Source organism: Lagopus muta, chromosome 9, assembly GCF_023343835.1.
Source record: "Lagopus muta isolate bLagMut1 chromosome 9, bLagMut1 primary, whole genome shotgun sequence".
Classification (NCBI taxonomy): domain Eukaryota; kingdom Metazoa; phylum Chordata; class Aves; order Galliformes; family Phasianidae; genus Lagopus; species Lagopus muta.
The window spans coordinates 17,696,489-17,722,999 of record NC_064441.1 but is presented as its reverse complement, the minus strand read 5'-3'; the positions used below and the strand labels follow the sequence as shown (position 1 = coordinate 17,722,999).

At 36.4% G+C, this 26,511-nt stretch overlaps 1 protein-coding gene across 3 annotated transcripts in view; it reads left to right on the top strand.

Moving 5' to 3' along the window:
- CLSTN2 (calsyntenin 2) overlaps positions 1-26,511 on the top strand; it is a 298,618-nt gene that overhangs the window by 138,423 nt on the left and 133,684 nt on the right. The window contains exon 1 of one of the 3 annotated variants that reach the window (XM_048954386.1): positions 14,270-14,364. The exons of the other annotated variants lie outside the window; for them this stretch is intronic. The gene's annotated coding sequence lies outside the window, so the exon portion shown is untranslated. Of the gene's footprint in view, positions 1-14,269; positions 14,365-26,511 lie in introns of those variants that run through there. 3 annotated transcript variants of the gene reach the window in all.

The following is a 26,511-nucleotide window of genomic DNA, read 5'->3' as shown; positions in this document are numbered from 1 at the left end:
GTACTGGAATTGCTAGGCCTGTAGGTCCCGCACTTGGTAATGCCGTTACACTACAGGTGAACTACAGATGTAGTTTCTGCACCTCACACCTTCTTTGAGCCTTATGAAACCTGTTAATGCATTCCGTATGAATACCACTACATTTAATTAAAAAAAAAATCCCAAATTTAAAAACTTGTTAATGTTGTCAATGTATAGAATTGTTCACTATGTATAAGTTTATTAAAAAGTTCTCTTTCCAAATTCAAATGAATCGAATTATGAGAATTGTAATTCCTGCAGCCCTGAAAGTGAGAGATGCAGTCTTATTGGACCTTTCTGCTAAAAAGGTTTGCTAAAAGGGAAAAGAAACAAACAACTTCAGCTCTGCCTGTAAGATTCATCTTGAAAGTCATGGATAACTCTGAAAAGCAGTTGGTTTATTTGAACTGTATCTAGACATTAAAACAAAAGCAAAATAATGTGAAACCACAACATATGAGTCATAAATTTCTTTTTGGAATCAGATATAATTGTATCAGGCAAATTTTGAAGAAAACTTCAGAAAACCACATTTCATACTTTCCCATTTCATTATATGAAATTATACTGTTAGCCGCAATATGCTTATATTTTTGACCTCACAGTATTTTACATTTTGTAGAAATTTGCTTTGAATTTTATACAGGTTTTCCTCAGTGATCATTGAAGATGATCAGTGAACTTGACTTTTATTTGGAATTCTAGGTATCCATCCACATTCATGTTATTTTCTAAATGTTTTTGCTGAAGCGTTTGTTGCAAAATTTCAAAGTTCGTTGAAATTCTACATTTCACACAAAAGTTCTCTTGTGAAAATTGGAAAGTAAAATGAAATCATCAAAGAACATTTTTAATTTATCAACAGTTATTAATTGATAAAAATATTTGTACTGCATCTCAATAAACTGGCAAAGACAGTACAGGCTATGTAAATTACTGATGATAAACACCTTTTTAGAAACATTTCTAGGGGTGAAACATCTTGAATTGGTAAAACTAAACTCACTGATATTGTAGTAGTCTGTCTTTTGTGCTGACAGTGTCCATCTGTAAGGAGACAACATGCAGTGATTCTAGCAGTGCGGTTTTACTGTTACGTATGTTTAAACAATATACCTGAATTTTCAGTTTAAATATAAAGTGATTTATTTAAATGATCTGTATCCTTTATTTTGTTTTCAACAAAATAGACCATGCGTAATTTAGGTAAATAAATATTTGCTTCTGAATCCTCTGTTTTGAGATGAAAAGGCTAAGGAATATTTCTGGTATTACAGCATGAGTGACACTGAGGGCTGCCTTGGGCTTGAAGAGGATTTTCTGTTGCAGTCAGTACTGTCCTAGTACGTGCAAGCAGGTGAAAAGTGACAGATTCCTGCTGTAGCTAGATGTCTTTGTTGTTGTGCTTGCAGTGAATGTCATAATATCTGAAAAAGTTCTGACAAGTTCAGGTGCAAATAAGCTTTTTAAAGCATTTATCGCTACAAATGGAATTCTTTGAAAAATGCCAGTATTAAGTGTAACTCAGAGTCCTGAAGCTAGACAGTGAGAAGGTTGAAACAAACAAGAATGATAAGCGTTCCCTTTTTTTTTTTTTCCTTACTTGATATTTAAATCTTGGTCGTTGTGATCTGTTCACTTTTGCTTTCAAATCAAGCATTAAAAATCTCCTTCACCGTTACTTCCAGTACCCCAATAGCATAAAGGACTCATAGGGAGGACTTGAAGTAGCATGAGAGCTATGTCATGTAAAGTGTACTCCCCGCAGCGAAACTATGTAAGCTAATGTAAGGTATGAGAGAAACATGTAGTTTGTCCAAATGATTTCTAAATATACATCGAAGAACAGACAAACAAAACCAGCCTAATTAGGCAGTTTTTTAATCTTTGATGTTCGTTTTTCTTATCGATAATCAGTTATCTTCGGTTTCTCAGCTCCGTAAATGTTATTTCTCTGGAACAGAATAAGCTGTCATAATGGTCTGTAAGGGTGGCTACTACTCTTGCCAGGGCAGTCTGAAAAAAAAGAAGCATGTGATTCTCCTTCTAAGAAGCAAGAAAGGGAAAGAGAGCATAAAGAATTTGACTATGGGCTGGTAGTTCAGAGCATTGATTTTCTACTCAGTTCTACTCTTCTGGCTGCATGAGATGAATCAAACCCATTTGTTTCCTTGACCTAGGGTTTCTAACACTGTCCTCACTTCTGTGAATTTAAACTATTAAAAAAAAAAGTTCTGAGTGCTTGTGTCTCAATAACTATGCAGCACTGAATGTAGTCTTCTGCAACACCAAAGGCAAGAGGGTTTGCTATCCCTAGATGCCACTGTTTTCTCACCCATAACCTTTTATTATTTACATATGTAGTACGTGTGGTGTAGATCCAGCCTGTGCAATTGGATTAGTGTGGATGTTGAACCTGAGCTAACAATCCTGTTAGAGATATGTATCATCATAGTTGCACAGCTCTGTCTCTGTGGCTGTCACTGGCCCCATCAGCTCTGAGACAACAAGGCAGTCAAATTAATAACACAGTGCAGAGCTAGGGTTGAAACCTAAAGAGAGAAAGTATAAGCAGTAGTGGAATGGGGAAGGAAGTGATGTGCTGTTACAGAAGGTTAAATACTTTTGATGCACAAGCATTGTGTAGGCATGTTTTGGCTGTTACTTCTCAAGTGTTAAAAATAATAACTAATAATTTGATTACATGGTCTTGGGGTTCTGTTATGTCAAGGAAGATGTAACTGTCCTTTTCTTTGGGGTTTGGGAGGAGGGAGAGGAAAACTATATTTATTTATTTATTAACTAAAAGTATGGGATAATGTAGCTAACCTTGTCCCCTAGTAGGAAACAGAGGCATAAGTCACCTCATGTCCATCATAATTGCAATTTTAACCTAATTTGGAAAATAGATAAATATTAATGCACAGAAGTGATTGGGCCTGCTATTAAGACAAAAGGCTTCATAGTGATGCTGGTCATGGAGCTGGAACACTTGCCAGTGAGGAGAAATTGAGGGAACTGGGCTTGTTCAGCCTGAAGAATATACAAATTTTGGGAAAAATAGTAGCAGCCCCTTGGTACCTGTGTAGGAGGAAATTGAGAGAAATAAGCTGGGGGTCATTGTGGTGAAAGGAGGAAAGACAACAGATTAAAACAGGAAAGGTTCAGACTGGACAGCCAGGTTTTGAATCACTAACATCTTAAGAGGATTTCAAGACCTAACAGCATAGAAATTTGAGTAACCTGACATGACCTCACAGTTGCCCCTGGTTTGAGCAGGGCAGTGTCCCAGAGACATCCTGAATCCTTTTCTGCCTGACTAACCCCGTAAGCCTGTAGTGCTATGATGTTGGATTTTTTTCTCTTTTTATTTATTTTTTTTTTTTCCTCTGAAATTAAATTGCTAGGCAGGCTGTGGGAAGTTATTTGAGTTTGTCCTAATGCTTTATCAGAAACACAGCGTGCTTACTGGAAGTGGGGAAGATGCCTCCTTTGGCAGTGATAAGGGCAAGGGAATAGGTATCTCTTGTAGCACTGGCCTGGCTGAAGTCAGCTAGCAAAGTTCTGCGTCTTACAATTTATTCTTAAATGAGTAGGACAACTTCACTGTGTTGCGTGCTCCTTTAAGTTTCAGACTGATATTTTTAAATCAAAATAACATATTTTAAAAAGAAGCAATGCCTTTCTGTGTGAACTGTTCTTTTTTACTCGTAACGAGTATGACTACATTGAACGTGCACAAAAATGAAGGCCTACAAGCTATGTTATAAATAAAAAATCCCTAATGCCCATTATTAAACTTTTATATGACTGCTTAGCCATAAATGCTCTTTATATATCTTGGACTTCTGTACAATTCAGAAGAAAGTGCAGTGAGGACAGTTGACAATAAATTGGCTCTTTCCGTTCATTTTTATGGCAAAAGGTTTGGAGTGTGTTGAGTGATTACCTTGGCAATGGTTCACATCCAGACTGTATTACCTTGCATAGCAGTTGTGTGTTGACTGTAATCACATAGTAGTCTTGAAATGCCAGATGTCCTGTGTGAGCATTGATAATGAATATCAGCTAAGTATTTTTTTTGTCATTATCTCAGTGTGGGTTACTTCTAGTGTATCAAAAATAAGTTGGCAGTAATATTAGTCCTCTCCTGCTAATGGAAACAAGTCAATTTGATAAATTCAATTAATACAGTTAGACACGCTAAAGTATTTTAATTAGGTTCTTTCAGTAGTTGGACACAGTTTTAAAAGGAATCTGTATTGCTTACCTTTGATTCATTTTGGGGCTTAATTTCTCAGTGGGATTTGATTTACTTGTTAATTCTTCTTACAAGCAAACTTTTAGAGGAGAGGTTATGAAAGAGATGGTAGGGATTCAAAGTTGCCATGCTGTGGACATCTGTTTGTTTCAAGTTAATTGAATATATTTATTTACTTTTAATTTTAAATAGATTTTTTTACCCGATATAATTTTTTACTACACATTCTCTCTATTCTGTTTTTCGTTCTATTCCTTTGATCTCCAGTGATTGTGTATTAAGTGACAAAAGAGCAAACATTTTAGAAAATAAACCAAGACATCACCACCAAAAACAAACAAACAAAAAAGAAAAACAAGTGGAAGATATTTTTTTTCTCTGCTCAAGCAACTATATAACCTAGGCTCTGTTCAACCAGAAGGAGTTGTTACCAATCAGTAAAACAAGGATACCTTTCAATCACATTGCAGACATCATTTGGTGAGGAAAGGTGCCTATGGAGTACTAGCCAGGAGGGCTTTTCAGGTATTATGTGTTGTCTGAATTTTATTATTGATTATGGAAATTTTAGCTTTTCTTTTTTTGTGGACACTTTCATCATAAGGAGAGGTGCAAACAAAAACTTGCTGAATGCATTATTTGTATTAGTTTTCTACAGTATTTTTATACTCAGCCTCCTCATGCATGCTGCAGAGCCCTTGTTGCCTTCTGCTCCTGTTGTGATGTCAAACACAGAAGCTGCCCAGTTAATTGGGGCTCAGCTGATATAATTTGTGAGGAGATGTTAGTGTTATTGCAATGACACGAAATCTCCAACCAGTAACCATTTCTGCAGAATATTGGTCTATTTCTCAATGCCTGCATGTTCGAGTCTAATGGATTGTAAATGGATTTGCCTTTTTTTATGCAATTCCCTCTTTTTAATGCACACTGAGCTTGGAAGGTATTCTGTTCTTACTGGAAACTCATGAAGGCGTGTATAGATAAAATATAGATAGGTGCATTACATGTATTTACAATGTGCATAGTTTTTGACACTTCTCTTACATAATAACACATTTTGGACCAGGTCAACTTGTATAATCGACCAATCAATTTGCATAATCACACATGCTGCTCTATTTTTGGTAATGAAGTAACTCATTATATGTCTGTTTCTTTCACTTAACATTTTCTTACACGTTAATATTACAGAACAATACAGAGATTGAAAGAAAAAAAATTAGTTACGTGATTGAATGTAACCCTGCTTTATTGCCATAGAACCAGCATGGTGACATGGCTACTGCAAAACAAACTTATATTACTTTTGTTTAAAAATGTGAGAAGATGAATTTTCAATTTCTGAATTTAACTCCTTGATTTAAAAAAAAAAAAAAAAAAAAATACTAATGCATTATAATGTACTTGCCTTTTTATATTAGTTTTAAAGCAACAAGAAATTACTTTGGATAAATGAGTAAGAATATTGACCAGCCTGCTGTAGAAAGTAATCTCCACAGGAGTTATATTTAACTTGAAATTAAATTCATTATTCTAAATAAATTTTAATTCATTTAATTTATTCAACTAAATGTTATTCAAGCATTTAAAATTAACATTCATGTGTACTGTGAAGACATTTAAGTGTCTGTTATTCTGAAGCAGTAAATATTACTAAAAACAACAGCATTTCAGGCCTTTGCAGGTTTTTTGATATAACATCAGGTTGTATATAGCCAGCTGCTGAAATAATTTTTGAAAGGTTTATTAGTACGTTATTTATAACGTACTAATAGTGTAGAGGTGACAAATTTAATAAATTTTAGTTGTTTCTGATGGATCTTCAGCTCCTTATTGTGATGCTTGCCTTGCAGAGGTTCTGGGTACATTAACGAGAAAAGCTGTGAATAAAGACAGGAATGTATTTGGTAAGGAGAGAGGAGTATTGAAACTATATGAAATATTGTAATTAATGAACATGCTAGAGTTGAAATGGTGGCAATAAATTAACATCACCTTCAAGGTAGCTTTGGACAGGAACAATGGGCATCTAACTGGAGCTGTGGAGCTGTGCTCTTCGGATGGTGCTTCACTCCTGTGGTATCTCAGTAAAGCATACGTAGAACAAAGGGGAAAATTCTGCAACTCTTCTTGGTTCCGTGGATGTTTGCTCATTTGTGGGAGTGCTGTGCTGGTCTTATTTGTAAAAACCAATGCTTGGAACTCTTTACTGGGAACAGCATCATGAAAGGCAACAGAAATCGCATGTGGTGGAGAAGAAGCAGCCTCTTAAGCTTTGTATTTATATTTTTATTTAAAATTTTCTCTTTGAATTGAGGTGGAACCATCTGTTGCCATCTGCTGGCTTTCCAGTGACCCTTACAAAATCCATTGGTGATATTGGTCCATTCCCTCTAGAGAGGCGCTGCTGTAAAATATACACACAGAGCAATTCAACTTTGCTAGTGGAGAAGCCACGGGCTGTTGGGCATGGGAGTGAACACTTGGTTGATGTGTTGAGAATGGTATAAGAATTTAAGTAGTTTTGTTCCTCAGTTTACAAGATACGTGTTGCAAGATGCTCCTTACTGGTAACTGGAAAGAGCTTTTTTTTCTTCTTTTTTTGGTATTACATGTGACAGCACAGCAGAAAAACTGCAGCTAGAGATCCACACAAGCCTGTATGTGATCTGATTATTCACTGTGGTCTGATGTGCAGACCTAAGTTATCTTGGTTATTGACTCTTTTTTAGATGATAACCCTAAAGCATACGTAAATCATAACTTTTTAAATTAAATGATTTAGGTTTATTATGAAAATGCGAGAATTTGAAGATAGAAAACTTATTCTTTTGGTAAATATGTAAAAATCCAAGAAGACATGAAAGCAGCTTTATAAATGAAGGTCTAACTTTGAATAAAGAAGTGAAAATTGAGTTACTTTCATTGTGTAAAGGAAATGATTTTTAGGTTCTGAAATAAGATGTACTGATCTTAACTTGTAATTAATTTTTGAGGTTGATAACTCAGTAGGTAAATTTTATGAAGCAGGAGCTTGAATAAACAAACGAAAATAGATGTTGCATGTTTCAAGTAATTCTGTGAATGCTGTCTTCATAATATTTATTCTGAGTTTGTCTTAATCTTGTATGCAGTTTTCAGACTTAAATTTTTGTATTGATAGAACAAACTACTATCATGCTGTATAACATATTGAAAACCATTTCTTTTGTGATACAGTCCACTGCTTTTCTGCTTTTTTAGTGCGCCAAAGTTCCCTTGTTGTGCTGGCTTTTAAGTTTATACTTGAGTAAAAATAGGATTTTTTAAGAGGTTTACAGTGATCAGAATCAATCAATTTTTTATCAAGCAAACAAAATAAGTAACTTATCACACTTCAGGAGGGTGCATAGAGCATGAAACTAGGGCATAGAAATTAATATTTTAGTATTCTGCACTTAAGGCATTACATGCTTTTTTTGCTGACAACAATGGAAACATCTTAGAAATGGAGTGAAAGAGAGGAGCTTCTCCCTCCTCTGTTGGTTGTCAACAAACTTGAATTGACTGAGAAAGCCATGGTCTGCCAGCTTATTTATCCACCTCACATCTCACCTGTCAGCCAGTTTTCTGTCATGTTCATTTTATCTTGCTGTCATCTAAGAATTATTATTCTCCTAATTTCCTCTTTGACCTCAGGTACGTACGTGTCAGCTTCCTTTAGGAGAAATAGAGCCCAGAGAACCTGGGAAATCAAATTGTATTTCTTCCTTCTGTCACAAAATCTAGTTAGTCATTGAAGTCCTCAGTTTTTATTTCCTTTCATTATTTAGTGACCATCAGCACATACTGAAGAATCTGTTTGAACAAATGGCTATTATTAATTTAATTACTGCCTTTCATGTTCCTGGTATAAGTCTCTTGACAGTAATGTATGCAATACTTCCTGCTTCATATGATGATAACGTTAATTTGAATTTTCTACCTTGCATTTTCTTCATCTCAGACTGCATTTGAAATAGATGTGTGTGTACATATATATATGTACACAAATATTTTATGGCTTCTTTTCCCGTCATCCTCTTTTCTGTTGCTGCACAGTAATGCAACAGGCATGGGATCAAATAACACCCCTATCACTGGCATTAGGATGTCATGCCAATAGAACCAGGATCCTTTAACTCTGTAAAGAGACTCATATCAGTGTTGTCAGTATTGGCGTTTTCTGCCAATAATGCTTTCTATTGCTTGCTTCAAGAAGTTTTTCAGGAAAATGTAGAATGCTTTTCATGAAGACAGATCAACAATTCTTCCTCTTCAGGTGGAGGGAAAAAAAAAACAACAAACCACCCTCTTCATTCATTCTTGACGTTCCGTTTTCCACAATCTAGAACCCATTCATGTAGCTGAGATTAAATTTGATATTTTAAGAAAATGCTAAGAAGCTGGTCAGATCTTCAGTTGGCATGAACTACTAAAAAACAAACAAACGACAGTGAAGCAGTATGGTTTATGGATTTGGCCCAATCTATTCTTTATAGTTAATTCTCTCTTCTAATCAGGAAGACAGCTTTCCTTCAAAATCTCCTTTGATAAGAATTTCTAATTGTCAGAAAACTGAATTATTGAATGAAATCATGTTTGCTTTATAATTATCTAGATTATGTGCACTGAATGCTTGTATAAGAGAGAAGGCTGGGAAATGTTCATGGATTTTCTCATTACTGTATCTGAGTGCTTGGAAGAGTGGACAGCTGCAGAAAACTCAGTTTTTATGGCTGATTTAAATAAAGTCTCTGGTTTCCAAGGAGAAGTAATTGCTACGCTGGTAGCTAAGGCTGTTGTAGTGTTTTGGAACTCTACTAAGTTAAAAATACAAAAATAGACGTCACTGCAACCTTTTGGTCTAAGAAACGTAGCACAAAATAGTGCTGCTGGGGAAATGAGATCGTCCAAACCAGTACTGAGAATTACAAGCAACTAAATGATCATTTTGAATAAAAACCTCAGCAACATCCTCTGCCTCTCCAGTTTTGCTGGAGGAACACTGCATCATCTGTTTTATGCTCGTGGCTGTATAGCAAATAAATTTTAGATCTGCAAAGTGTAACAGTGCAAATGGAAAGTGTAACAGTATTAAGATTATTCATATAAAATTAAATATTAAAGTACTGTTTGAACCCACTACTCTGGTAATGATGACTGAAGCCCGGAATCGAGTTGTTATTTCTTCTAGTGCAGTGCAGGCAGTGGTACCTTGGTTTTTTCCATCCTCTTCTGTAAAAATGATATATTTCTAACGCATAAACACCTTACTGCAAATGCAGGACTGACTTTCTTCATGGACTTCATCTTCCTAATTGCTAGCACTTGAAAAATGGAATATCAAATAAAATCAAATGACCTTATAAAGCAAAATAAATCTACTGCTGCAGCAAAACAGCTAATCTTTATCACTGGTATGAGCATAGTATCTCTGGTGCAGCTGAGAATGAGCTTAAGTAGTAGTAAAAGAGACATAAACATATTTTTTGCAGATATAGTTATTGTCATTTAATGCCATGACCGATTCTTTTTTGTTTTTAAGCCAGAAGGAAGTCTGGTTTGGGGTTTGCACAAAGACCCACATGGCATGGAAATCTTGGATGCTTTTAATTCAACTAGACACCCTTGTTTTGTAGTTTGTTTTTAAACATCATTATAAACCAGCAGAGTTAAGCGCTGATCTCAGTGCACTCGTCTGCAGGCTTGACAGCAAAAGATAGTGACACAGATCACAAATCCCCTTTGTCCTGGTGGGTATCAGAGAAAAGGGATTTTACCAGGGTTCGGTGATTTCCGAAAAAAAAGTCACAGTCTAAGAGACACATACAGCTGTTTGCAGGAGGGAATTTGTATGTGGTTGTAAGGTGGTGGAAGAACATGGGAAAACATAGCAACAGCAACATCTGCTGATGGATAGATCCTTGTTCCAGCTCCTGAAGTCTTAAAGGTGTTCCCTGTCCCTTTTATGATTAAAAGTTTCCAGAATTTGTGACTTTTTTTTTTTAATTTCCTCGATCAACCTTGTAAACTTAGATGCAAATTGATGGTATTTGAGGTATTCCTGTCGCCAGTTCAAAGAACTGATTTCTGTTAGCCATTGTATTATTTTTGACTGCATATAAAAGCTGTTATTTTGTTTGGAATATTCTTTATTACCCTTGGTATTCCCCAAATAGTGTGAAAAGATTAAAAATCAATTTAAGTGCTAAATTATGCATGGTTTTCAACCTGACAGTATTTTGGAGTGGTTTTGTTTGTTTGTTTTGTTTTCCCAGCTTTTTTTGTTAGCAGAAAATAAACTTTACTATTATGTGCATTTTTAATACGTATTTTCCTGTATTAAGTAACACAACAATTCATTCTACTGCAATGTCTATGATGCCCACTTTTTATTTTTTCTTTTTTTTTGAATCAAATGTTTCTACTCACGGCTAAGTTTTGGGACATCTTAAGCAGTCATAATTTACATAACTTAGAATTAAATTGTGTTACATTTAAATTGAACTTGAATTTGTAGAAGTTCTCAGCATTAACTCCTCATATACCTATTTGCTTATAAAATGTTTCCAGAAAGTATTTTTTTTTTAAATAAGCATATTCACTCTATAAATTTGACACAGCTGTTTTGTTGGTATAATTGGTTCATAATTTTAGCTTTACTAATCGAGTATGCTAAGCATGTGCAGGTAGATTTACAAATAAACACAGATATTCATGTCAAATGATGTATATTTGCAGATCTTCTTAGGATAGTTCTGAACATCCACATGTTTTAATTAAGAAATCAATATCACAGTATTTGTATATAAGTAAATGAATGAGATATGTGAAAATGTAATAAGCTCTATATATCTAGTTTGTCAGTAGTAAGTGCCTGTCAGTATGAAATAAAGACAGCTGTGCCTCCTTTCAAGACGTAATAGCTGTAGTATTGACTTTAATGCTCTTGAGATGTTTTACTAATACAAAAATATTCAGATTCCTTTCCTTTCTGTTGATTGTGGCATGGTTATATCTGGCAGTTTGGATTCTTCTCAGGTACATCCAGCTTAATCTGTGAGGGCTAGAAAATGAGAAAGCTTTCAAAATTATCAATATTCAGAGGGAGACCTCTGGCAGAACAAAACATTGGTGTGACGTGCTCTTACTGTCCTGTGTAACGGAGCATGTCAGCTTCACTGGGATGATTTTTGAAGTGTCAGAATTTCAAAATGTCTTCATTTTAGTCTTTAGCTGGGGAAACTGCTTGTGTCCAATTTGAAATGTGCAAAAAAATGAAATCTTACACTTTTTCTCCGTTTCTTTGTCAGTTCAGTTTAATGGAAGTTTATATTGGAAGGGAATAACTATATTATCAGTTTATGAGTTTTGTTGCTTCAAACAAAAGAAATAATGACAATGTCTACTTTGAGTAGTGAGTGCAAGGAAGGGCAGGAATCTTTAGCTGCAGAATTGTGATTCACGTGCTCTGTGATATCTTTGGGGTTTTTTTTGTTGTTTTGTTTTTTGTTTTTTGTTTTTCTTCAAAATAGGAGAAAAATCCAAAACAAGTGGAATGTTTGTGTGGTCTGATCCCTACTGTGCAGCTGCTACAATCCCGAGTGCATTAATTTAGATGGGTAGAATCTGGAAAGGCCAAGTTTGGGGCATGTGTTCAGCATGGTGTTACTCCTCTCTAAATGATTTAGAGCAAAGGTTAAAATAAAATCAATGTTTTCTCCTGTTAACTTTTCCATTTTAATTGGAAGCGTATGTTAGCCCGTATTCATTAGACCAGGGGAGGGATATAAATCTGGTTCAGTGTTGGACTGAAAGAGAGCAATCACAAAAGTACTTCTAACAGCTCAAGATTGATTAATTTCTCTGCAGTTTCCTTGGCTGATGGTGCCTGTCAGGTCATAAGCCCTGCCACAGTCACTTTCTGCCTTATCAGCTCTCTGAATTTAAACGTGTACCGCAGAATGGAAGCTCATAGATATGTTGAAGACTTGCTACATGAAGGAGATAGGGGGGGGTCTCACAATACTGTGCGACTGTAGTGCTGTAGTATTCCAACTAAGAATTGGAGCATTCTTGTATCTCCTAGAACACATGGAAATGATGACCATCGGCAAAGAACTGCCTAAGTTCTACTGTTACACAGCAAAGGGTTTGGACACAAGGTTAACCTCCAACAGTTCATGTGATTGTATTCAAGTTCTATCTGAGATCTCTTGTATTTGAAAGTGAGTGTTGGTGAGTTAGTAACTGATGGACCTGCAGAATTTTTGTGCTGCTTTTAAGAAACTGTTTTGCTGACTTTTAACAGTTTTGTTTTTTTTTTTTGCTTTGTTTTGTTTTTCAGATGTAAAAAATTAAGACATTGAACCGTTTCAGTAGGAAATTTTTTCATCTTTCACAGAACTCTGAGCACCGATTTCTCTGATGCAGTAAATAACATTTTTGAAGGGTTGCTAACGCTGTCATATTAACTATTCCATACGTTAATTCAGGCAGTTACAAAGGAGAAAAAGGAAAATATATTTGGTCTTTATATCAGACTTGTGAGGAAGAAAATATCTGTAATGAGCAGTAGACAAAAGTATGCTTAGCTCCATCAAAGGCAGAGCTATGTTCATACCTGCCAAGAACTGCTCTGTGGGCACCTTGCTGGAAAACAGCTGCCTTTCTCTGCTGCTTTACTTGTTTCCCGAAGGACACTGTATGTATTTTAGAGGTCTTTATTTCACTTGTATTCAAGTTAGATTCATTTAAGCCCTGTGTATAATGAAGGCAAAGGCAGGAATTTACCCAGCTTTCTTTAAAATGTAATTTAATATAGAGCTCTGTGGTGAGAAGTAGACACTATAACTGTATTAAAATCTGTGAATGTTCTGATGAATTTGTTGTGGAAGTGTAGCAGAATGCATCACATACCAAGCAATACCAAGTAACCAAATAAATCATGGGCTGTGTGTAAAAGAGCAAGCACCCTGCAAATGGAACCCCTTCCACCCCCCAAAAAACAAAAACAAACAAAAAACAAACTCCATCCAAATTACACTGAACACTTAGATAGAAATAACCCTGCCTTGGCCAGGCAACCCCCAGTCCTGCTTAGAAATGCCCAATTGTACACCAGTTTCAGCTGTGTTTAGTTGTGTTGCTTTGATGACAAAATGCACTGCAGCTGTGATCACCTTCCATTTTCCTTCTCACCTAGCAAGTTTAACTGAATACTAAGTTAAAAAGTATTTATGAATCAGCTTAGAAGTATTTTTCAAAAAGCCTGAAGAAAGTTATTGGTATTTCTGTGTATGCTGCAGTTCTGAAGGGAAAAAAAAACACCACCAAAAATACCCCCAAAAACAGTTTGTGTTCTGGGTGGAAGCAGTTAAATATACATGACTCTTTTCAAAGTAAAGCAGTGATGTGCTAGGCACCAGCATTTGAGAAGTGCAAAATGGATTTAGTTCTTTCTGATAGCTGTTAGATACATATGGCAAACTGTAAATTCTTTCTTATTTGGCTGCAAATATCCACATTCATGAATTATATTGCCTTCTGTTTAGCAAAATGAAGTGAAGAGTGAACTTGCAGTATGTAGCTGGGGGCGTCAGAGGTGTGCCTCTGAGAGCAGGATTTTGCAAAGTATCAGTGCTGAATTTCTGTTAATTTGGGGGAGGGAGGGATGATAACACAACAAATGACAGGGTAAACCATTACTGGTGGGTTTGCTGGTAAGCATTTGCAAATGAACAAACACGTCATTTATGCTGTATAAATGGACTTTTCTTAGTATGTCATCCTACATGCTGCCTGGAATATGATTGCTTCTATGTTTGCCGGTGTTTATATTTTTGGGGGGGTAGAAATAAACAGTTACCACTAAACTTGCTTGTTCTGGAGAAACTTCTAGATGCAGCAGAATCAGATGCCAATGAGCGTCAGGTGGGTGTTTGTAGCTAGCCCTAACAAGTCCAGCTGTGCTTGCTGGGGGTCACATTGTCCTTATAGTGCTTAGCTGCTCTCAGTGGTGTTTGAGCCTGCTGTTCAGTGTGCCGTGTTCAGATCGGGTGAGTCCTTGTGTGTTTTTTAGTTTTCTTTCTCATAAGATACGTATGTCTGTAGGAGGAGAGTTAGGAAGTGGGGAGCACAGCCTCAGAGCTTTGAGTGCAAGGCATGTGCTGCTTCACAGTACCTGAGATGGGACCTCCATGTTTTCATTTTCTGAGCTCTAGAGTATCTCGCACTTTGCTTTGTGTGTGCTGCTCATGGCTCTTTTGCCCGATTGGGCTGGGAGTGTGCTGGGAAGAGAGGCAGGAGGGCTGCCTGTGCCTATCTACAGGGAGCCGTTCAATGAAGAGCTGTGGTAGCTGAGTGTGAAATTAAAAATCAGGTTAGATGTTGGACCTTAACATTTCTACTGAATGTGCTGTCTTTCTAGATTGTTTTCTTCATTAAAGTGCAGAAGAAAAAGGGGCCTACTGCCTTATCTCAGTAGCATTAAGAAAGTGTGAGGGAGCTTTGAATAAACATAATTATTACATTGCCATTTTAAAGACAACAGAACACCACTCATTAAAAAATGAGAAGCTAATGAGTAGTAATGCACTCCATACAAAGAGAGTCAAATGGTAGGAGTGTGGAAGTTTTTGGTTGTTTTTTTTTCCTTTCTTGTTGACTTTTCTCAGTAATTTAATGTGTGAATTTTTATGGGTTTTTTTTGTTTTGTTTAAATAAACCTTGTGTTAAAATTGGTGAAACAGAAGGGAAAGACACAGCTGTAACAGTAATGTTTCATTGGCTATAAGAGTTTGATCTTTGATGTCTCATGGTTGTTTTTTGTTTTGTTTTTTTTTTGTTTGATTGTTTTCTTTACTTTTGCTTCAGTGTCCTAAAGCTGTTATTAAAGTGGATTTGCTTTATCTAAACCTTTGAATTGCTTTAAGTGAAAATATGTTATAACTTTACAGTTTCTGTAAGTTTTTGTTCATCTTGCCAGCCCGTAGGTTATGGATGAACTTACTTTAAGGAGAAAAGCTGTGTGGTAGATTTTTAGGTGCTTTTGTGTTTAAGTGGAGGAGGGAGAACTGTTTAAAATGGTCATAAAATTTCTAATGTAATTTGCAGTCAATTTATTACATTGATTTAGGCAACAATGGAAGCGTAGATTTATCCTTGTAGGGTGCAAAGTAACTGAAGTCTCCACACTGGGAGGGCAAACAAGAAGTCTGTTGTTAATGCTGGCATATTTGGCTGTTATAGCTACCCACACAAACTCTTTTTTGTATGTAGTTTTGTATGGCCTAAATTTTGGTTGCTTTTTAATACAAATAACATGGAACAAGTGTTGAAATAATTACTTTCCAGTAAAGGAGAAGATAGGCTGGAGTGATAACTCTTGCACTCATTGTGGATGTATATGTTGGCTTCATGGGGTTACTGCAGTTGTTTATTCGTGAAAATTTTGACCTGGTTTATATTTTCCTCCTTCTCTCACCAAGTGAATTCAATGCTAGCAGATGCATGTGTGTAAGACAATAAAGTTTTTTGTGTTTTTTTTGATCGACAGAACCCAAGTTCAAATATGTTTTGCAGTATGAACACCTTAAAGTATTTTCTCAAACCTGCTCTGATAAGTAAATACCAGCCTTTCCTCTATCTTAAAAAAAAAAAAAAAAAAAAAAAAAAAGAAAAGAAAAGAAATAAGTAGACAGACATTTAGTATCAAAGATTGCAGTGTAAGACTTCTCCCCATCACAAACTGTGGCGTTTGTTGCTGTATTTGGCCACATTATGCTCCCAGACTTACTGTTCTCTGTTCTCTAGTTACATGACTGCATCTGACATTTTGTTTCTGCATTTCTTATCAGAGTACTTCAGTAATGGAGGTTTTTGCTACTCTGCACTTGGAAGTTCCTTTCGACTGTTTCAGTATTACTTTTGCTGAAATATTTTACCTGAAACTTGATGACTTTGATTTGTGTTCCAACTTACACAGAGTAAATGTCTTCAAAAGACATACTCTGAAGAATCTGACAGTGCTTTTTACTTTTTAAACTTTTTAAAATTTAAACTTTTGTTTAAATTTTGTAGTCTGTGCTATTGAACAGAACAATTTGCATGGAAAATGTATTGTTATCAGTACAGTGCTTTCATTTAGAGTCAACAGGGGCTCGTGGATTTTTCAAGAGGAGGTGCGGCTGAAGTCAGCCTTCTTGATGAGGAGTGAGACTCTTCTGAGAAAAGGGAGAGAGCTGTATGTTAGAACATTGGAAAGCTGGACGTGTTGTTGCTCTACTACAGAGGAAAGGACAGTCAGTGTATGTTTTCTGAGAGGTGCTATGTCCCTGAGCATTTACCCATCCCCTGTTTTAGAAAGAGGGACCTGACATGTATGGGTTAAGCAAGCTCCCTTAATTAATGCTTTGATTTGCCAGTGGTGTGAATTGTGACTGGTTAAAATCAATGAAGTGTGCTACAGAAACTTCAGTTGGCATGAGTGAACCTAGCAGAAATCACACTGGCATCGCTTTGTTAGTAGCTGGAAAAATCCCATCTGTGTAGGATTTCTTGCGACATGCTGGAGGAAGACTCAGGAAAGAACCCAGACATGAAAAGCAGGTTGCCTTCATGCCCAGTCACTGTAACAATAAGTTTGGTGAAAGAAAACAGAAATATTTGTGTTTTTTCAGTTAGCAATTAGAAATGTTTATCAAGCTTTACCAGAACATGGAATGCATATTAAAGATGAAGCCCAGAGGCTTCCTCTAAAAAGCCTTAGTATATGAAAGCAGCATGGCATCTGGCTTATTAAATGAATAATAACCCAAAAAAGAGAGATGTTTTCCTTGGGCTAGGAGATAACAGCTTTATTTCTCTGTGGTTAGTTAGGTGGGAGTCAGTGGGAGCAGAATGTTTGAAATGGAAACGAATGGAGGAGCTATTCGGAAGAAGCAAAAAATACAGCAGGTTGTCTGTATTGAAGAAGTGACTGAGTGAACTTTGAGGCAGAACTGGAGATGTAGGTGGAAAAAAAAGCAGTATATCTTAATATACAATTTGGGATGGAGGAGAGGAAAAAAAAAGTAGAAACTTTATGAAGAGGGAGAAGTAAGAGTAAAAGCAGCAAAATGCAAAAATTTGTCAAAGTCTTGTTTTGTTCTCTTATAATTGTTACTTCTATAAAATAAAGCGTAGTCTTGATTCTAGTCTGAAGTTGTAGAGGATTTGAGTACAATGGGTTTCACAATAAATGCTGGTTCTGTATGTTAATCCTGGCACTACTTACAGAAAATACTCACCTTGAAAAATAGGAAGGTTAATACGGAATAGAGAGCCAGATCTAGTTCTGTTCCTCATAAGATAATTTTATGGAGTCCTGATGGAATATATAACTGAATGATTTACATGATTAACTTCAATTATTTTATTTGCAGCCTACTCCTCTTAGTATAATTCTCTGCTGCAGAAGTGCAGTAGTAATATCAGGAGACAGTGTAAGAGCTATTATTTATCTAGATTTTTTCTTATTGATTTTAATTCTTTATTATTCATCTAAGTCACTAAATAATGGATGTGAAAATGAAGGTGCTTCTACAGTACTTCAGAATATACTTCCTTAGGAATGAAATAAATGTATGTAGGCAAATGGTATATCTTAGTCTAACACTCTCAGGTAATTTCCAAAGAATGGATTAATTTTGTAGTTGTGAGAGTGGTTACAAATGCAAAATACATTAAAAAAAGAAACATTTAACAAGAATCCCAGAAACATGATAATTTGTCTATTGTAATTTTTAATTAGGTGCAAAAACAGTTCCTTAGTAGTAAAAGCAGGTTCCCAGAAGGCTCTTTGTCTTTATTATTTTAGTTATTCAAACCTTATCACTATCTGAACAGAATTATAAACACTGTCTGCTCTCCTTGAGGTAAAGTACAAAATTAGCAGTATAATTCATTGTAGTGCTATACAGTGTTTTGAAATTAGGAGGAACGTTTACAAAATACCTTTAGAATAATGTACATTCCTTGATTTACTAATCACACTTGGGCATTGCATAACTTAATAGTGCTGTAAGTTGGGTGCTTGCTGGTTTCCAGTTTTACAGAGGGGAATGTTGCTATGCGTGCCTGCATTGGGGTTTTCGCTTGCTTCTAGGGTAAGAGGTAAATAATGGGGTGAGTCATGAAGCACCTATTTCAATCCTAGTGCTTTTATATAAACCTCTACATTTCTGTGTACCCTCTTCAGGCTTAAAGTATCTGAAATATGCCTTGGATAGATGAATTTTGCTTTGAAATCCGGGACCTAAATTTCACAAGGATAACTATAAATTTACTAATAATATTATCACTCCTTTTCTAAGTATAACTGAATCTGAGCATACTAGCAGTGGTATATAATAATTTGGGGGTTTCCTTCCCAGTTGCAGAAGTTTTTGTATCTGCATGTTTTATGATGAAACTGCAGTACAGCCTCATAACTTTGTTAGTTTTTGCTGTCAAACGAGCAAATTAATGTCTCATATGAATGTAATTAAAATTTAGACTTTCACCTAATCAGTGCTGAATTTTGTAAGGATGTAGATGGTAGACCAGTTAAACTTGATTTGCCCACCATGTTATTGGAATTTTGGATACTCGGTTTGACTTCTTAAACTTAAATTCTTTCTATGTAGTCGAACTTCTTTAAGATGGTTTGGAAGTTACCAAGGGTCAAAGCATGCTGTTGTTCCATACAGTATTTATTTATTGCTCCTACTTGTATCTTGGTTATATGGCTTTAAATTCTAAAATTTTCTTGGAGATCGGAGTTAAAACTGAAGGTTAAGATGTGTTAGCTGTTCCTTGAGATACACGTTACTATGTGCAGTTGATGCTGTGGATAAAACATTAGTTGTGACTGCATGTTGTCTGATACAAATCCAAAACAATTTTGTCAGAATGGCTAGTAAAGTCTATGCTGTTAATATGTGGGATAAATAAAATAAGAGAGGAGTAGTGGCTTCTGCAGTACAACTAAGTTTTGTCCATCCTTCTGGACGGAGAGACACCTGCAAACATATCAGGATTTAAAAAAAAAACTAGCATTTATAGCATTTTTTAAAATATCTCATCAGTATAGTAGTCTTATTTGTGCGTCAAGTATTGGTAAACAGTGTTACAAATGAATACTAGCACTGGAAGCATTGAATTTATGAAAAACTCAATGGGAAGCTGAATGGAAAAAAAAAATCATTAATTTGCCTGTTGTTAAAAGCTTGTAGAAGTACATCTGTGCAGAAGAATGCTTTTTAACCTGCCAGTATCTTTAATGATTTTCTAGTGGCATAGGTGCTGTGTATTTCAGGCCATGGAGCAAAATCTATGGCCCCTTCCAGCCACTTTTCTTGTTATGCACCTCGTGGAACATCAATTGGATGTTGGCATTTTATGGTCCAGTACATCTCATTGCTTTTAGGATTGTTTTCCCACCATGTTTGTCAATGGTGGAATGTTCTTATTTCTGACAAGTGCTGTGGTTTACCACCAGCAGGCAGCTAAGGACCGCACAGCGGCTCTCTCGCTTCTCTTCCTCAGTGGAAGGGCTGATGGAGTGGGGAGTGGAAAAGTGAGATGGTGGGGGGTGAAAAAAAAAAAGGCAAAGGCTGCATGGAAGCAAAAGGAGTAAGAAAACGCTCTCTCTGCTTCTCGTCAGCAAATGAAATTCAGCCACCTCATGGGCAGCAGGGCCTCAATATGTATATCTCTTGCTCTGTACCTTCCCCACACACACACTTCTTTGCCCTATGCTGAGGTTTTATTGCTGAACATGACATCATGTGGTATGCAATACCTCTGTGGCCAATTCAGCTCAACTTCTGGACGTGTACCTTTTCCATCTCTTGCCTACCCCAAGCCTACTGGCCTGTGTGAGGAGCAGGAGAGACAGCCCTGGTGCTGTGCCAGTGCTGCTCAACCACAGCCAAAGCACCGGTCTGCTGTCAACACCATACCAGCTTCAAGTGCAAAACCACAGTGCTGCATGGGCTGCTGGGGGCAGTGTTAAATCCATCCCAACCAGACCCAGGTGCCAGGCTATAATTCTTTTTTCTGAACATTATTTAAACCTTAATTACAATATTACTGGTATGTAGTTCTATCATAGAAAGCAATCTAATGAGAAAGTTCCAGCCGCAAAGCAGGATCAATCAAAGAAAAAGCCTTTAAGAGAGTTTGAGGTCTTTTCGCCCCACAGTTGTCTCAGCTAAGCCTAAGAGAGAAGACAGACACCTATTCAAGTTTCCATTATACCGGCAATTGAAAAGATGATTTCAAAATGCTTTGAGGATCAAAACATTAGGAGGTGAAATGTTTTTCTTCATCTTATGCTGTCAGTATTTGATTTTTATGCCCCCAAATAGATGTAGACTGTTATGGCTTCATTTTAGTAGTATCTTGGTTGTGATCCTTATTTTTACTTACTATCTTCATGTTCTACATGAATGAATCAATTTCTGTCTTAGGTGATGAGAAAGAAAAGCGGTAGTGAACACTTAAATTGGTTTCTGCTCTGATATATTTTGTTGTCCCATTATTGGGCAGTGAAAACCCTTCATTTTTAACAATTTTTGTATTATTTGATAATAAACCCTGTAGCAGAATTTTCACACTCCTGAAATTAGAGATATGTATCTTGCAATGTCTGATGGAGTAAAGATTTTTTTCCTTTCTTTTTATCGCTTTGAGCCTGAACCTGGAGAAACTGAAGAAGTGTGGAGTAAAAGAAAGTTTAGGCTTTTTTTTTTTTCTTGGAATCTGAATGTCACAATTAAGAAATAAAAGGCTGATTTTTTTTTTTTTTCCAAGAAGAAATGGGTAATGTTATTATAAACACTGAGGATACTTTCAACATTCTGCTGCCTAGTTGCATTTTATATCAGAGAAATGCATTCAACTAAATGCTTGCTGCTACAAAAACTTGCTCGTATCTCTGCAAATGGGAGCACTATCATGAGTTCATAGAATGGCTTTCTGAGATGAGATAATGTGCTAGCACTAAAATATCTTAGTTTTTTTAGGTTCATGAACTTATGGTAAGAGTTATCAGCCTTTGAAAACAAATTTACCAAACATATTAAAAAACCGGGTATTAGCTTTTACTTGATAATAACGTTGAAACCCAGAAGCACAAACAGTTTTTTTGTCTTGTATTGAACCCTGCATAAGGACAGAAAGCCTTAAAATTTGTAAGTATTCCTTTCCAAAGTAGTACGTTCTCTAAAAGTCTGCTTTCAGAGTGACTTCTAGGATTCCTCCCAGCATACTGGGTACACATCTCAGAAGACAAAGCTTTGCATTTTGTCATGTCTCGGTTTTTAAAGCATTGCAGAAAATGTAACGTTTTTATTGTGATTATGGGGACAAGCATTGTATTCCAGTGACTCCATTTCCTTTGTACTAAACTGTTCAAGATAGAGGGTTCTGTCATTTGATTAGCTGGATATTGATGTTGTAGAATAACAGTTGATATTCCTGAGTGACTCTTGTGCAAAATACGTATGTGTACTTAGGAAACAATATTTTTCTTATTTTAATTGTCTGAAATAAGACCTTTTGCTTTTTGCCATTCAAAATTACTTTATCCATCATAATACAGTAAATATATATTGTAGGCATTTGTTACACTGGTTAAGTTTACTTAGAAGCATCAAAGTTCTGTCATATAGTGTCTGACAGAAATACTTAATATGGTGGTAGTGTGTAATAGAAAACTCCTGTCATTTAATACAGTAGTGGTTTCCAGTATTTCACACTGAACACTAGCAAAGCTGCAGCTGCATGTCAGGCTACGTGAGTTCTGAAACCGATTCCAGAGCTGGACATGCTGTATTTTTCTGTATAATAGTAAATGACCTCCCAGTAAAGTGGTGGCCTGAGCGCTTGTGTCACTGATTTCTGTAGGTAACAGAAGGTAACTCAGTGTGACTTCCATCCCAAGGAAAATCATCGGACATCTTGGAATAGCACTTGTGAGCAGCTCAAGTACAAGAGGTGATTGGGAACAGTCAGGAAATATTTATCAAGAATTTATCAGGAAGAATTTATCAAGAATAAATCACATCTCGCCAACCTGACTAGTTTCTTTCTTAACTAAGTTTGTTGACAAGGGGAGAGTCATGGCTGTCATTTACGTTGCCTTTAGCAAGAGGCTCAGTGCTATTTCTTACAATACTCATGTCTAATTTAGTGGTTTGCAGTCTGGGAGGATGAACCAGGCTCATAGTGGATATGGCCAGACTTGGAGTGCAGTGGCCTGTACTGTCTTGATAAATTACCGTGGGCTCAGTTATGGTCTTATCAGTCATTTATTGACCTGACAAGTTTGCATTAATGTTGAACAGTTTAGGTCAATGCCCTTGACCACAACATTGGTTCTAGGCTCAGAGTGATATTGTGAGGGTTGGTTTTGTCTGGATAAGCTTGATATCTACTCAACAAAAGGCAAATAAGGATAAAAGTAAGGAGAATATGCAAAAGAAGTAAAAGGACAGAGAAGAAGGGGGAAGCAAAACTGATATTCTTGAAGTTTTTCTGACTTAAAATTTAGTTTAATATGTCATCTGTTCACACAAACTGATCCTGACAATAAAAGCTTACTGGGAGATGTTATTATATGGTTTATTTATTATGATGTAGTTTAATTTTATTAGGACAATTATGATGTATTCAGGAGGACTCTTGAGAGTGGAGCTGAGCTGATGAGGCTTTGTAAAGAATTCTAGGACGAAGTAATTGGTGAAATGCTATAAACCATTTCTGTTTATTGTTTATTAACATATTATTATGTTCAGTATTAGACCTAAATCACGGTTGCGATTTTAAGATTCCATCTATGCTTTTCTCATTTAGCACTGTTTCTATGGTGTTGTCTGTGAAGTGCCTTCCTGTCTTTCAGCTGATATAATAACTGAATTTGAATAGTTATGGATATGTTTCTCTGATAACTGCTGTTATAAACATTCCCTAAGAAAGGGTACCAGAGGGAAACCGATGATTGAATTGCTTGAAAGTCAAATACCAGGATGTGGTAATATTTAATTGTTTGTTTAGGTTTTCTACCTAAGTGAATAACTGACAGAGTGATAATAGTGGAAGAGAGCTGATACCAAATGCGATTAATCTTGGCTATTTTCATTTTCATCCTAGATTCCTATATCATTTAAGAACTGTCATTACTGAAGTAGTGGATGTATTCACTAATAGGTGGCAAATCAGGAGTGTCCACAGAATCACCCGGGTTGGAAGGGACATCAAGGATCATGTAGTTCCAACCCCCCTGCCTAGCAGGGCCACCAAACATACACATTTAGATCAGGTTGCCCAGGACCCCATCCAACCTGGCCTTGAACACGTCCAAGGACAGGGCATCCACAACCTCCCTGGGCAGCCCGTTCCAGGGCCTAACCACTCTCCTTGTAAAGAACTTCCCCCTAATCCAACCTTTGTCTCGCCTGGGCCACACTAAGTGAAGAGAAATTGTCTTGGGCCACCCATATAAAATACGCAGTTCCCTCCAAAAGTGATTCCTCTATTTATTTCTGTGAAAGCAACAGCTACAAGGAGCACAGTAACACTGATGAAGCAAATTCTCAGCTACAAAATGCCATCTGAGAGCATAGTCACTGTGTTAGCTTTGCATTTTTGCTAGTGATGAACAAGAGCCTGTGTGGTGCACTCATAGAGATCTGCACCAGTGAACGTGACCTGCTATTGCCAACACTAAAACACACCACCCACTGCCTCCTTGTGCTCACATCCACTATTCCATCTAGTCCTCATAAACATTCAGGAAGCATCAATGTATGTCAATGGGTGACTGATGTGGTCCAAAACAACAACAAAAAAGTCTGTTGCTTGATAGTTCAAACTATATCCCTGAACAAAATGAACACTTTCTGTCATCTCTGTAATATTTAATGGACTCCATCTGTACAAAGAAAGAAAAATTAGTTTCCATATTACCTTTCTGTTTGTGTTTCTTACAACCTAATTTATCTCTACTCTTGTCCTTCCTGTCTTAGGAAAACTGTTAGGTTAAACTACAGTCATAAGCAATATATTCATCCTTAAAGAATAAATTGGTGTTTACCTCCAACATACTATTTTCTGGGATAGACTGCAACTTTCAGTTGATTATTTTAACAGATAAATAGATACATTAGAGTCCCAGACTCTCTGTCTGAAGCTAAATTTGCCTGATTTGGGTTGTGTGTGGGTTGTTTTTTTTTTTTGTTTTTGAATCAGTTTTATTCTCCTGTAAGGTTGAAAATTCTTTGAGAGGGTCAAAGATGAGGAAGTAATTCTCATCTGGAGAAGAAGCAAATGATGCAGAAAATACCAATATCAATTTCCTAAACAGGTCATATCTTAAATGCCGAGAATCTTGTCTCCTCTGCTGACTCTGATAATATGAGTAATCAAAGATACTGATCAAAAAGCACATTTTACAGATTTGTTATTTAATGTGAAAAGATGATTGAAATCAATTAAACATTCCTGAACTGTGAGAGATAATATATTGGGAGGGATGGGGGGAGAGAGAAACCTTTTACTGTAGAGAAAGTAATGCTGGTTGTGGCACAATTTACACTTTGAAGGATCCTCAATGCGGATGGCTGAGTACCAAAAATTTGTTCAGGGACATTTGCAATTCAGGGATTTATTTTGTGCTACATATTGGATGCAGGTTGGATGGAACCTCAAAACAAATCATTTTGAAGCAGAGAAATATGAAATAACTGTCCCTTTTTTTTCTTCTACCTCAAACACTTCATAAGTTTCCTATTTTAGATGCACAGTCCATTGAATCTGGAAGGTGGGTTGCTATAACAACTCGTGGCTCAGTGGTAGAAGAATGATCATAAAAGTGGTGCAGCTAATGTTGATATATGAAGATCATATATGAAGACTGGTTTAAGATTTTATGTTGGCCTGAACCTATTGTTTTGTCTGCTTATCTTCCCCAAATCTCACTTCTCTATACCTTTAAACGTTCTTTATGCCATCCTACGTGGGAAATTAGCTGTCATAGTAACAGAAGTTTGATCTTGAGGAAAAGCGTCTGTAATGAACAATGGAAAGTACAGCCTTAGCAATGTTCTGTTTTAAATCTAGTTGTAAAATTTGGAAGGCTGATGTTTTGGAAACAGCTCAGTGTACCTGTAGTACCAGTGCACCTGTCCATGACCCAGCCTGGCTGCTCCTCATTATGAAGAAGCACCTTCTTCTGGTACTCATTGACAAGTCTAGAATTTTAGGATAGCTACCAGAATATTTTGGTTTCCTTTCTGACAGGGTGAAATAGCTTTGAAGAAGATTAAGGTATAGATGGAAATATCCCTTTCCTGAGTTACAGTAGCAATATGAGTTCTTCACTGACAAAAATAATGGTGGAAAACTGATTTACGTAATCTGTGTCAATGTTTGGATGCTTTCGCGTAATTAACCAAGCATAGAGATTTAGTATTTCCAATAGCACAATTCACTCCCTTTGCCAGCCTTCCCTCTACTCTGAATTGCTGCATCTCTGAACTCCTACCTCTCTTTTCATATACTTTAGTTGAAAGGGAAATATGTGGAACTTGGAGTGAAAAAAATCAGAGGCTTGTTTACTCCTTTGAGCTTTCACTCTGTGCAGTTTTCATGGCTAGACAGATCTCTAAGGAAAAAGCAAATGTCTCCAAAAGCCAAATGGTTACTGATCCAGTAATCCATAATGGTGTTAGGAAGTGTTCTAAAGACAAAGAAGTATCTGCTGGGTAAGACATAAATTCTGAGCGTCTTTGGTTGTTAGAGTGCATTTTTCACAAGGCACAGTTTACTGTCTGCAGCTTCAGTTTCATCTGCATTCAGCTGGAGAAATCTTCCTTTCTCTTTTCCAGTCCTTATTTTCTCAGAGATTAGAAGCATTATAGAGCTGATTGTTTCAGATGTTGTTAAAATGCAGCCTTCATTTCCTATCATTCATGCGCATCAAGAAAGGCATGTATTTCATTCAGCAAAACTTGGTGAAGTCCTACGGTGAGATGTGCTAAGAAAAAGAGTAGATAATGATTTTTTTTTGCACTTCTGTTTCTAGGAGCACACAGCACTCAAACTTAGGATATCTAGAGTATCATTCAATAAAAAGCTCTCACCTCTTCAGAAGGACCTGTACTAAATGATAAATCAATGCA